Source organism: Ictidomys tridecemlineatus, chromosome 1 (assembly GCF_052094955.1).
Source record: "Ictidomys tridecemlineatus isolate mIctTri1 chromosome 1, mIctTri1.hap1, whole genome shotgun sequence".
NCBI classification, from domain to species: domain Eukaryota; kingdom Metazoa; phylum Chordata; class Mammalia; order Rodentia; family Sciuridae; genus Ictidomys; species Ictidomys tridecemlineatus.
Window position 1 is genome coordinate 44,223,980 of NC_135477.1, and position 11,053 is coordinate 44,235,032.

The following is an 11,053-nucleotide window of genomic DNA, read 5'->3' on the forward strand; positions in this document are numbered from 1 at the left end:
GGGACAGTGCCTGGCACATGATCAGACTCATGATGCTACCCTCGTCATTATCATTGTCACTTGTCTTGGTTCCTATAACAGCTGGCAATGGTTCTTCCTGCCACTGAACAGGGTACACAGTGCCCTCTGGCTTGGGTGCAGCTGGCAGGACCAGCTTTGGAGCTCACACCTGTCTCACTGCAAAGCTCAGACTCTGCTCCCAGGGCCACACACCTCCCAGTGACCTCAAGGAACTCTCACAGGTCAAGCACCTACACCGTGTGAGTCCAGACCCAAGCAGCTGCCCTCATGGGGAACTCAGGATGAGGGCTTCCTGGTTTTTTATTCATTTATTTTTTCTGTTTGGGGACGCTCCTTGAAGGACGAAGCTTTGACAGCCCTACCCGACCTGGCATTCTGAAGGATCTTCTAGTGGAGGGCCCTGGGATGCGCTGATCTCTGCAGTCTCAGGTCCTCTTCCTCAAACCTTGCCAAGCTCTTACAGGTGCCAGGCTCTGTGCTGAGTGCTACATGCTGCATGCCGAGTGCTGAGTGCTGAGTACTGCTTGCTGCATGCTGTATACTGAGTACTACACTCTGTATAGTAGTACAGAATGTAGTACTCAGTATACATTCTGTCTGCTGAGTGCTACATTCTGAGTGCTGAGTGCCAAGACACAGAGTGAGCTGTAGGTGCTGCCCTGACCTGGGATGAGGTGCCAGGGTGGGCAGGGCCAGCTCTCAGCAAGTGCTGCCTGATAGACGGATTCTTCCTACTCTCCTCAGGAGCATGCTGTGTGCTCGGGCATCTGGCGGTATCTGTGCATTGTTTTGGGTCAGCTGTGTGATCTCAGGCTGGTTTCCTTCTCTCTCTGGGCCTCAGTGTCCTCTCTGAGCAGAGAACAGGTACTTTCTGAAACTTTCCACTTTGGACTGTCCAAGATGCCTAGGTGCAGAGCCAAGGCAGCTCATCTGGACAGGAGCAGAAGGCTCTGGCTGTTTCCTGAGCTCTCCCTGGTTCAGGTGACTAGGTTGCTAATAGTCAGGCAAGCAGGTGACCAAGGTCTGCAGGTCAGAAGTTAATCATTTCCTCCAAACACCAGCAAGCCCACCCCCATTCCCACTTTTACCTGTGTCCCGTGGGATAATAAAATCACATGCCCAAGGCGAGGCTCAGGGGGTAGTTTTTTTTAACTCGATTGACCCCAATTAGCTGGGTGACCTTAGCAGCTTTCCTCTCCCTGTGACCTCACTTGCTCATCTGTAAAATGAGTTTGGGGTTCAGAGGGGCAAGCATACCAGGGAGTCACGGAAGGCACTGTTCCTTGATGGATCAGTGGTCTGGGGCCAGGCTCCCTCTTGTTCCATGTCCTCCCCTCTGACATCATCTTTTAACCCACTTTCTCAGGAAGTGCCCGGGGCTTTCCGCGCCCTGCTGTTTGCCCTGGTTAGGTGCGGTGTCTTGCAGCTCTGACTTGAAACCCACTGACCGGCTCAGCTCACGGAGTGCTCACACTTCCTTCTCAGGGAGGGAAGCCTTTGCTCCTTGTGCTGAAACCTCCACCCTCTGTCCTTGGACCATGGGTGACAGCGAAGGTCCGTCTGTGCCCAGCCTATGCAACAGAAGAGTGATGAGCCAGGCCGGGCCTGGAAGTTCTCTGCTTCCATGGGAGTTATGTGCTTCCTTAGGGCAGAGCCAGGTCCCAGCAGGGGACCAACACAGTCCCAGGTGCGCCTGAGTGGGGCATAGGTTGCTCATCAGGGGCACACTTCAGGGGGGCTAGGCAGAGCCCCGTGTCCCGAGAGATCCCCAGCCTTACAGGCTGGTGCCAGATGGGTTTGTGAACACATGGAAACCTGATTCCAGAGGTAACTGAGCCCACAGTTGCAAGGCGGCTGTGGTTAGATACCAGACTCCTCATCCAGAGAAACACCCATCGACGATGAGCACACACATGAGCCTGTGGTGGAGAGCGAGGGCCCAGCCCTGGCTCTGCCATGGGCCCTCGGGGTGAGCCATGAGCCCGCCTGAACGCCACCCCAAGGCCACATCCAATGCTCGCCTCTGACCCTGTGGCCAGCACCCTCCTAGCTGCCTCCGTGCTTGTTCGGGATGGACACCTCTGCACCAGGCTGGTCTCTTCACCTGACCCTCAGGGTCCACCTTGGGTTCTCTGAGGCTTGCTGGGTGGAGAGCCCCAGAGACCACTGCTTCCCTGCCTGCCACAAGCCCAGCTGTCCAGCTTCCAGAAAATGAATCCGGAGCTCATTCCCACCAGCAGCTCTTCTTATTATTGTAGCCCCAGGGTGAGTGGCAGAAGGAGGGAATGTTCCATTTTACAAAGCAGGAGAAGAAAGCTTCTCGGGAGGCCGGCCACCTTGGCCTTCCCTTTCCTCCGCGTGGGGCTGGGATGAGGGGAGGGAGGTGCCGAGCTGGCTAAGCCCACGGCTGCAGGCAGGGCCTGGCCTGGTGTCCGTCCCGGGCTCTGCCTCTTTAAGAGAACCCCGGGGCCAAGATTTATTGGCTGCGGTGGCCCTGCAGCGTGTGTGGCTTCGGTGTTTACAGGCCTGGAGAAGGCTGAAGTCTCCCGTCCCAGGCTGCACAGCGGTGGCGGTGGCGAGCAGGAGAATAGCTGCCATTCATGGTGGAGTTTGCAACCGGGACGTGGTGTGCTGCCTGGGGGAGCGGGGCCTTGTATTTGTAAAAGCCCAGTCCTGGGTGGAAATCCCCCCCTGCTGGGTTCAGTTGGGGCTGGGGAGGACTTCTCCTCCCTCACTGGGCCTGGGCACCCATGCCAGGGCCAGCTGGCAGACAAGTGGAGCTGCTGACCGTCTGCGCTGGGTGTGCAGGCGCTAGATACGCTGCAGCGAGTGGGGCAGGATCTGAGACGGGATGAGACTGCAGGCCATGGTCAAGCAATGAGGGTGTGGGAGGGGCGCTCAGAGGGGCTGCCTGTGCGTTCTGGGGACACCTCTGCCAAGGTGCTTCAGCTCGGGGTCTTCATTTGCTCATCTGAAAAGTGGGAACAAGGATCCAGCTCGTGATATCTTGGAAATTCAGTGCTATTGTGGATGCAGAAGGCCTGACCCAGGAAATGCATACTCAGTCATGGCTCTTCCTTCTGCTCTTGCCCTTATTGCTAATTATCTTATAAAGCAAACTAACGCTGCTTTTCCAGCCCCGTGGTGGCGTGGGCTGAGCACTGTTGAAAAACTCACTTCAAATCTCGTCCTCGAGCCTCTGATAGGAGGAACACAGGGCAGGTGTGTCGCTGAGGGTTGGAGGACTCCACTGTGGGTGTCTGTCCTGCCAGCCACAGCTCATGGTCAGATCCTGCTCCAAAGAACCCGAGTTACAGCTTAGCGGGCACTGCCGACCACCCGGGAGCCGGGCCAGGTGGGCGCTTCATCACCACTGCGATTTATTATTGTTAACCTTTTATTGTGGAAATGTTCAAATGTAGGTAAAAATAGAATAGGGATGGACCTCCTGTGTCCGTCCCCAATTTTAGGTGTTGATGGACATTGCTGTGTTTTCACCATCCTCCCTTCTTTCTTTCGTCTTCGTCTTCCTCCTTCTCTGTCTTCTTCCCTCTCTCCCTCTCAGCTGGAATATCTAAAGCCTACCCCAGACACTGTGTCATTTCACCTGTAAATACTTCACTATGTCTTACTTCTGGTCAAAAAAATGATCTACTATCATACCTAAAAAATTAAACAATCCTTTTAATACCCCTACAACCAGTCTGCACATTATCTCATTTAATCCTCCTTTGGAATTAAAAATATCATCGCTCTCATCTTTCAGGTGAGAATCAGAGTGAAGGAGGTACTAAGTAACTTCTTGCATACATGCCCCCAGCTCAAACCATAGCCAGCCACACCTGCCTCTAAGCCTCGTTCACTTCTTTACACCTTTGGCAAATATTTATTCTGAGGCTACTTGGCTCACGCACTGTTGGAGGTAGAAGCATCCAGCAATGAACCAAACAGCCTTCGCTGCCTTGGAGTTTATGGGCTACGCCCTTGCTCTTCAAAGTCTGGTTCAAGGGCAGGCAGATTGGGCATTGCCTGAGAATTGGTTAGAAAAGCAGAAGCACAGCCCTGCTGAATTGGAATGTATATTTTAATAAGATCCAAGAGATTGACTCCCAGGCACATGGAAGTTTGAGAAGCATTGCTTAAGTCCCCACTTCTCATCCCTGGCTGCTCATTTGAATGCCCTGGGGACATTTACGGAGTACTATGCCAGCGGCCCACCCAGAACAATGAAACCAGATCCCCTGACGATGTTTACAAGTTCTCTGTGCAGACTGGATTGGGAGCTGCTGTTTGATTGTGTTAAGGATAAAGAAGCTAACCGAGATGAAATCTCTAGCAGCTACCTGGACACAGTAGGTGCTAAATTAATGTTACATATTTGTTTCCCTTTGCTGTCTCCATCATGTTCCTAGGACCCCCCATGGAGTCGTGCACGTGGGTGGCTTATTGCCTTTCCCTGGTCCAAAGACATTCTCTGACCACAGGAGCTTCCAACTGGAGTGTTGCTCTTTGCTGGGAAACCCCAGAACTGGAAACTGGGGGCTTTTCCGTGAGAAGCTGGGCTGCGAGAGACAGGAGCTTCCTCCCCTCAAGACCTAGGTTTGCCGAGTTGGCCCGAGAGCTGCACTTAAAAATAAATAAATAAGGGAAGAAGGCTCAGCCATGTGTGCAGAGAGCTTTTTCTTTCACCACGGCCGGATCCCTGTCCAGACGTTATCTCATCTGGCTTTCTCCAGCCAGGTGACGCAGCATGGGCAGGTGCCACCAGGGAGGCTTACGGGTCAGGACTGTGGGTTGAGTCACCAGGCAGGTGGGGGAAGGCCCTGACCCTGAACCCTGGGCAGAGCAGCCTGGACCCTGCAGGCCGCACTCCTGTAGCCTCAGGGGCAGGAACGTTTTCCTGCTGGTGAGGGGGTTGGCCGGATCCCCTGGTGGTGGTGGTGGTGGTCCTGGCAGTAGGGGAGGGCTGGTCTGAGGTCCAGCTCCCCTCCCGTTGGCAGGCCACCAGGATCCTCTGCATGGGGCTGTTTACAGGCCTGTAAATGAGCCACAGCCCGCAGGGATTCTGGAGAGGGGTCAGAGGCCTTTCTACAAGAACCAGCAGGGATCAGGCCTCCGGAGGCCAGCCCTTCATGTCCCTTTCCAGCTGGCCGTGGGTTCACTGGCAGGCAGCACATGGTAAGTGGGGACACGGAGGTCTGGAGGTGAGGAGGAACGTCCCCGGGTCACACAGCTGCGCTGGAACTGGCAAGGCCTGAGGTCTCACTGAGATTGGAGACATGGGGTCCACAAATGCTCTGGGAAATGTCCACGCATGGGAAGGGCTACCCCCGTGTCCCCAGCCCTGGCTATTCTCAGGGTGGGAGGATGAGGCCAGTAGTCAGAGCACAGGGAAGGGACCCAGGCAAAACTGGACCCCGGTTCTCCCTTTGGTGCTGGCTGGAGACTGTAGGCGAGTCGTTTTCTCTCTGTGCCTCTGATCTTCTCACCTCTCAAATGGTCATGCTCAGGAGTCTGGGTAAGACGCTGGCTTATGAAGAGCTGCTCCAAGAGGCCTCTGCTCTCCTCATCTGTCTACTCTCCCCTCCCTGCTGGGCCTGGGACAGACATCACTAATCCATCCCAGCACTGCCAACTGCTGACTGTGGACATTCCCAGGAACCTCTGAGTTCAGGTGCTCCGGGCAGCCACTTCCCATCCAGCAGAACTTGAACCTGAGTGGTGATCTGCCTTCCATCCTCCACTGTGTAAGATTGTGTGGAAATGAAGCGGGACCCAGGCGGGGAGAGGTGGAGGGGACCAGGCCAGGCAAAGGGGTCCTGGTTCTGAATGGAACCTGCAGTGTCTGCAGCACTTCAAATGCTCCAGCTGTGCACAGGGTGCCCAGGAGGATACTCAGGAGGAGTGGTGAGCAGGAGGGGAGCCCTTCCTGCCTGGGCCGCTGTCTGGCATCAGGAATTTTCTCTGCATCTCACTCCATGCACACAGCAGTTCTGAGGGGTCAGTGTCATTATTAGCTATGTGCTGGGAAAAGTTGGAGCTAAGAGGCTGCACAGCTGGTTTGGGCACCCAGGTTTGCCAGATCTTAAAGCCTGCACTCCCCATTCAGCCTCCCAGACAGCCTGACTTGTGCCTCTTCTGGACAGGGCTGGCAGTAGACCCTGACCTATCCCAGTCCCAGCACTCAGGGGCAGGAGGGCCAGGCTCCTGTCACGGGCTGCGTTTGAGGCAGCCTGGAGCACAGCCTGGCAGGAGGCAGAGGTGGGGGGGATAGCCCTTCTGGCACTTCCAGGATGGGCAAAGATGGGGCTTGCAGGGGTACCCTAGGGCTCTCCAACTTGCTAATAGGTTGTATTTCACCAGCAGAGAATTTACAATTCGTTTCGGAATCATCGTCAAATTTTAAAAACTTGGAGCTGTGTAAAATGCTGTGATTCAGCGTCTCTTGAGAAACCAAATGTGTGGCCACCCCTGGGTCTGTAGGTTCCTGTAGGGTGTGGGCACCAGCAGCAGGCGCTGACGTGGGCTGCCCGGCCGCCTCCTTGGTCCTCTGCTTCTCTAGCATCTGGAACGTTTGTCGGAGGATTTCAGAACAGAGGAGGGAGCTGTGGGTGGGCGTGGCTCTCTGCCACCCCCTGACGCCCTCTCAGGGTTGGACCTCTTGGAACTCCTGCCCCTTCCATTTACCTATGGATGCCTGGCACGTGAACTCAGGGGACTTTGTGACTCGAGCTTGGACCTGCACAACACCTCACTGGCCTCACCTGGAGCTTGTTGGGAAGGCCCCTTCTCAGGCCCCGGATCTTGGTCGTCGACGAGGCGGTACCGGCCAGGAGCGCGGCCTGGATTGTCTGGACACTCCCGACCAGGGTGGCCTCTGATTCACAAAGTCAGCCCTTGAGGCCAAAGCCTGACCTTGAAACTCAGCCTGGTTGTTCCAGCCAAGAAGGACGCTCAGGCCCTGCCAGGCCACTGTCAGGGATGAAGGGGGCCTGGGTTGGCCAAGGGGGCACCTGCCAGCCTGCTGAGAGCTCCCAGGCACACACACACACACACACACACACACACACACACACACACACACACATACACAGTAGGTGTGGGTGGACAGGGGACAGAGTGGAGTGTCAGGGTGGGCCTGGGGGCAACTCGTTTCTCCCCAGGGCTGGGCTGGGGTTAGGCCAAGGCCCAGCCAATGTCGTCTCCAGGTCCCATTCTGGGCAGGGTGGGGGGCACCATTAAGTTTAAGTGCCCCCCCATTCTCCCATAAGCACCAGCTTTTTCCATCCCTTTTATGGACTTCTGAGGAATGATAAAAAGCAGCTGTTTTGGTTCCAGAGCCAAAGAGAGTGTAAAAGGTGGTCCCCGTCTTCTCCAGGGGAGTCGGACGCCCGATTATTATTCCGCCTCCAGGATGTCTCTCCAGGTCTGATGATGTAGAAATAGCTCCCAGACCTGTCCCTCCATGGTCCCAGCCCTCACCTCAACTCATTTTTGGTGACTTCTTTGAGGACACTCTGAAGTCTTCTAGCAACTTGCCCCTGGTCACTTTTGGGCTTCTCTTTCTCTTCTGAAAATAATGGGTGTCCCAACTCCCAGGCCATGCAGGACCTGTGGCAGAGGTAAATGAGGCCCTGGAGACCACAGACCTGGCACGACACCTGGCACTCACCAGGACCACTTGCTGCCTTTCAGGTTTTCGGCAGGTTAAAGGTTTCATGTAAAGCAACTACCTGGCTGCTATCCTCCTCCTTCTCCTCCTCCTCCTCCTCCTCCTCCTCCTCCTCCTCCTCCTCCTCCTCCTCCTCCTCCTCCTTCTCCTCCTTCTTTTGGTACCGGGGATTGAACCTAGGGCTGTTTAACAACTGAGCCACATCCTCAGCCCTTTTTTATGTCTTATTTTGAGACAGGGTCTCGCTGAATTGCTCAGGGCCTTGATAAGTTGCGGAGGCCGGCTTCGAATTCACAATCCTCCTGCCTCAGCCTCCAGACCTGCTGGGATTACAGGCATGTGCCACTGTGCCTGGCCTGGCTGCTGTCCTTGTGCTATTTCCTTTAACATGAGGCAGGCTTGGCCTTTTCAGGTTCAGGGATGTGAAGGCTTGGAGGTCCACGGAGATCTCACTGTAACCTTGATACAGGTAGCACCAGAGTCAGGGCATCACCACAGAGATGATGCCCAGAGACTGGAGGCTGTTCTTCAAGGCCACTCTTTAAGTGTGGGATAGTATACGGCTTGGAAAACAGGATCTGGGACTCGGGTTGGGCCCTTGCCCCTGCGTTACCCATCTCCCGGAGAAGTGTGCTTCCGAGAACCTGGATGGCCCTGCTCAGTTGCTTCCTGAGCCAGTGTTCATTGCACCAGGATGTGTGCTTCCCCGTCAAACACTTCAGACAGTATCCTCAGGGTCTTGGAGAGCCGAGGCAGCCTTGACCACACACCACACCCCCGCTTCTCCCTGACAGCTTCGCCACTACCCCAGCTCCCTCAGAAGCCCCAACACACAGAGCGATTCCCTGCTGCTGTTCCAGCCCACCCGAGACCACAGGATGCCCCAGCACCAGGTGTGCAACGTGACCTTTAACCCAGGCCAACAAGCTGCTTTTGAGCTTCGAGTGTGTCTGGCACTGTAATTGCACGTAGCGGGTTGAATTGTGTTCCCCGGAAAGATCCATCTGAGTCCTGCCTCCTAGTACCTGTGCACGGGGAAATAGTCCCTTCTTTGGAAATAGGACTCCTGCAGATGCACTGTAGTTAAGGATCTGGAGATGAGATCATCCTGCAGCTAGGATGGGCCCTAAATCCAACGACTGGTGTCCTTATAAGGAAAGGGAACATTGAGACACCAGAGAGACACAGGGAAAAGATGGAGGAGGGATTGAAGGGATGCCACTACAAGCCAAAGATGGCCAAGGGTGGCCAGTGATGACCGGAAGATGGAAGAGGAAAGCAGAGATTGTCCCCAGAGCCTCCAGAGGGAGTGCAGCCCACGCTGGATTTCAACACCTTGACTTTGACCTTCTGGTCTCCAGAACCATGAGAGTTTATGCCACTCTGGTTTTGGCAATTTGTTTCAATAGCCGTAGAAAACAAATATACGGCATGAAGAAGAAGTTTCCAATGAAATTTCCTTGGGTTTGAGAGGTTTGCAGTGTGTGGGGGTGAAGCAACCCCCAACTGAGCAGGAGAACCCCAGGGTGCCTTGTGGCACAATGGAGGGGTGGGACAGAGGCCAGCAGGGTGCAGTTGGCAATGCAGCCCAGGGCGTAGCTCACTCTTGAGGTGGAGGATGCTGAGTGGGCGGAGGCTGAGGCTTCTCAGCCATGTTGGAAGTGGCTTCAGAGGCGCTCCCTGTGTGTGTATGTGTGTGTGTGTGTGCAGGTCCTGTGGCAAAGACCGCTCCCTCAGGGGCCTGGCGTGTTGGGAGCTGAGTTATGTCTGCACAGGGAGAGCAGATTCAGGGAGTGACTCCTCCAGTCCAAGAAATACCAGTCAGGGGACCTCGTAGGCAGGACATAAAGGACATCAGGGAAGGAGTTGGAAGTCAGCCAGGGAGACTTCCTGGCAGAAGTGGGTTGATTTGGCTTCACGGGGTCAGAAATAGGGAGCCCTAGATGGTCCCTGAGCCAGTGAGTGGTGAGAGATTTCATCAAACGCGGTGTGAGCAGGGACCTGTGCAGAACTGGGGCAGTGGGGACCAGGGAGAGTGGTGGGACGGGAGGGCCAGGAGGGAGCTGGGCTGGACACCATGGTGGCCAGGTGCCCTGGAGGAGGGAGACGGAGCTGTAGGGCCAGTCCCAGCATGTGTGTAACTGACGGGAGGGAGGGTGGGCTACGGCTCATGCCAAGGAGTGGAGGGGACTCACGTGTGGCTTGAGAGTAGACTCTGGTAGGGTTGAAGGCAAGGCTTGGCCTGCAGGACTCTACTTTAGCCTGAATGATGCTCGGATGCTCACACAACAGCCCCCCCCCACACACACACCAGCACACAAGTATATTGAGGAACGTGTACATCCAGGTCCACAGCCCACACAGACACCACAAGGAGGCCAATATAGCCAGGAACACACACGTGTGTACCTACACACACACTCACACACACGCCAGCCCCCCAGCCCTCTCCTTCCACCCCCCACTGTCTTTTTTCCTACTCTAACATTTTCCCCACAGTCAGCTCCTTCTAGTTCACTCGGTTCCCTTCTAACAGGGAGGCCAGGACCCAGCCTGGCCAAGGGTGGTAGGAAAGTCAAGACATAACTCAGAGACCTGGAGAGAGCGGTCCTTCCTACCCCAGGCAGAGCAGGGCTGGACCCAGACACTCAGCAACACGGACCTAGGAGCCGGGAGACACCGAGCCCCGGAGGCTGCAAGGATCACAGGCTGCAGAGCCCCAGGGTGACAGAGAAAGCAGAGATACTCCCTGCGCACAGACACAGGCACACGCGCACAGACACAGGCACACGCGGACAGACCCACGGACACAACGATCCACCCGGTGCACACAGTGTGCACACACATGTGCAAGTCACACATGTCACAGACACAGAGACACCCACATCCACCTGGCATGCAGATAGACACACGTACGCACCCCAACAGAAAAGGGATCCGCACACCAGGAGATGCTGCGACAGGCAGACACACACACACAGGCACACAGACCCAGCCAGGTCGACGCGGAGGGACAGCCAGGGAGACAAAGAGGCTTTGAGCGCGGCCAGCTGCCCCCAGAACCCAGACATCCTGGCTTTGCAGTCCCCCAGGAGCCTCCAAAACGCCAGAAAAAATTCCTGGGATATTAGCTAAATTTCAGACACAAACATTCCCGTCTCCCTCTCCAGATGTGACGCTCGTGAAAGGCTGCACGGCCCTCCCTCAGCTGCCACTCACCCGGCCCCCCGGCCCGGCTCCTAGGAATGTTGCCTGTCAGCTCAAGGAAGGGGGTGGTCCAGAGGAGCCGAGGGGGAGCACAGGCAGGAAACATGGGGCCACGCTGAGGCTCGGGGGCTCTGCACACTGGGGGCTCCTGCA

The 11,053-nt window shown here is 55.8% G+C and overlaps 1 long non-coding RNA gene across 1 annotated transcript; it reads left to right on the forward strand.

Annotated features, from left to right (window-relative positions):
- The first annotated feature begins 4,739 nt into the window (after positions 1-4,739).
- On the forward strand, positions 4,740-8,637 carry LOC144375249 (uncharacterized). Its single transcript, XR_013434837.1, has 2 exons — positions 4,740-5,199; positions 5,532-8,637. It is a non-coding gene; the product is annotated as an uncharacterized LOC144375249 (long non-coding RNA).
- The last annotated feature ends 2,416 nt before the right edge of the window (positions 8,638-11,053 follow it).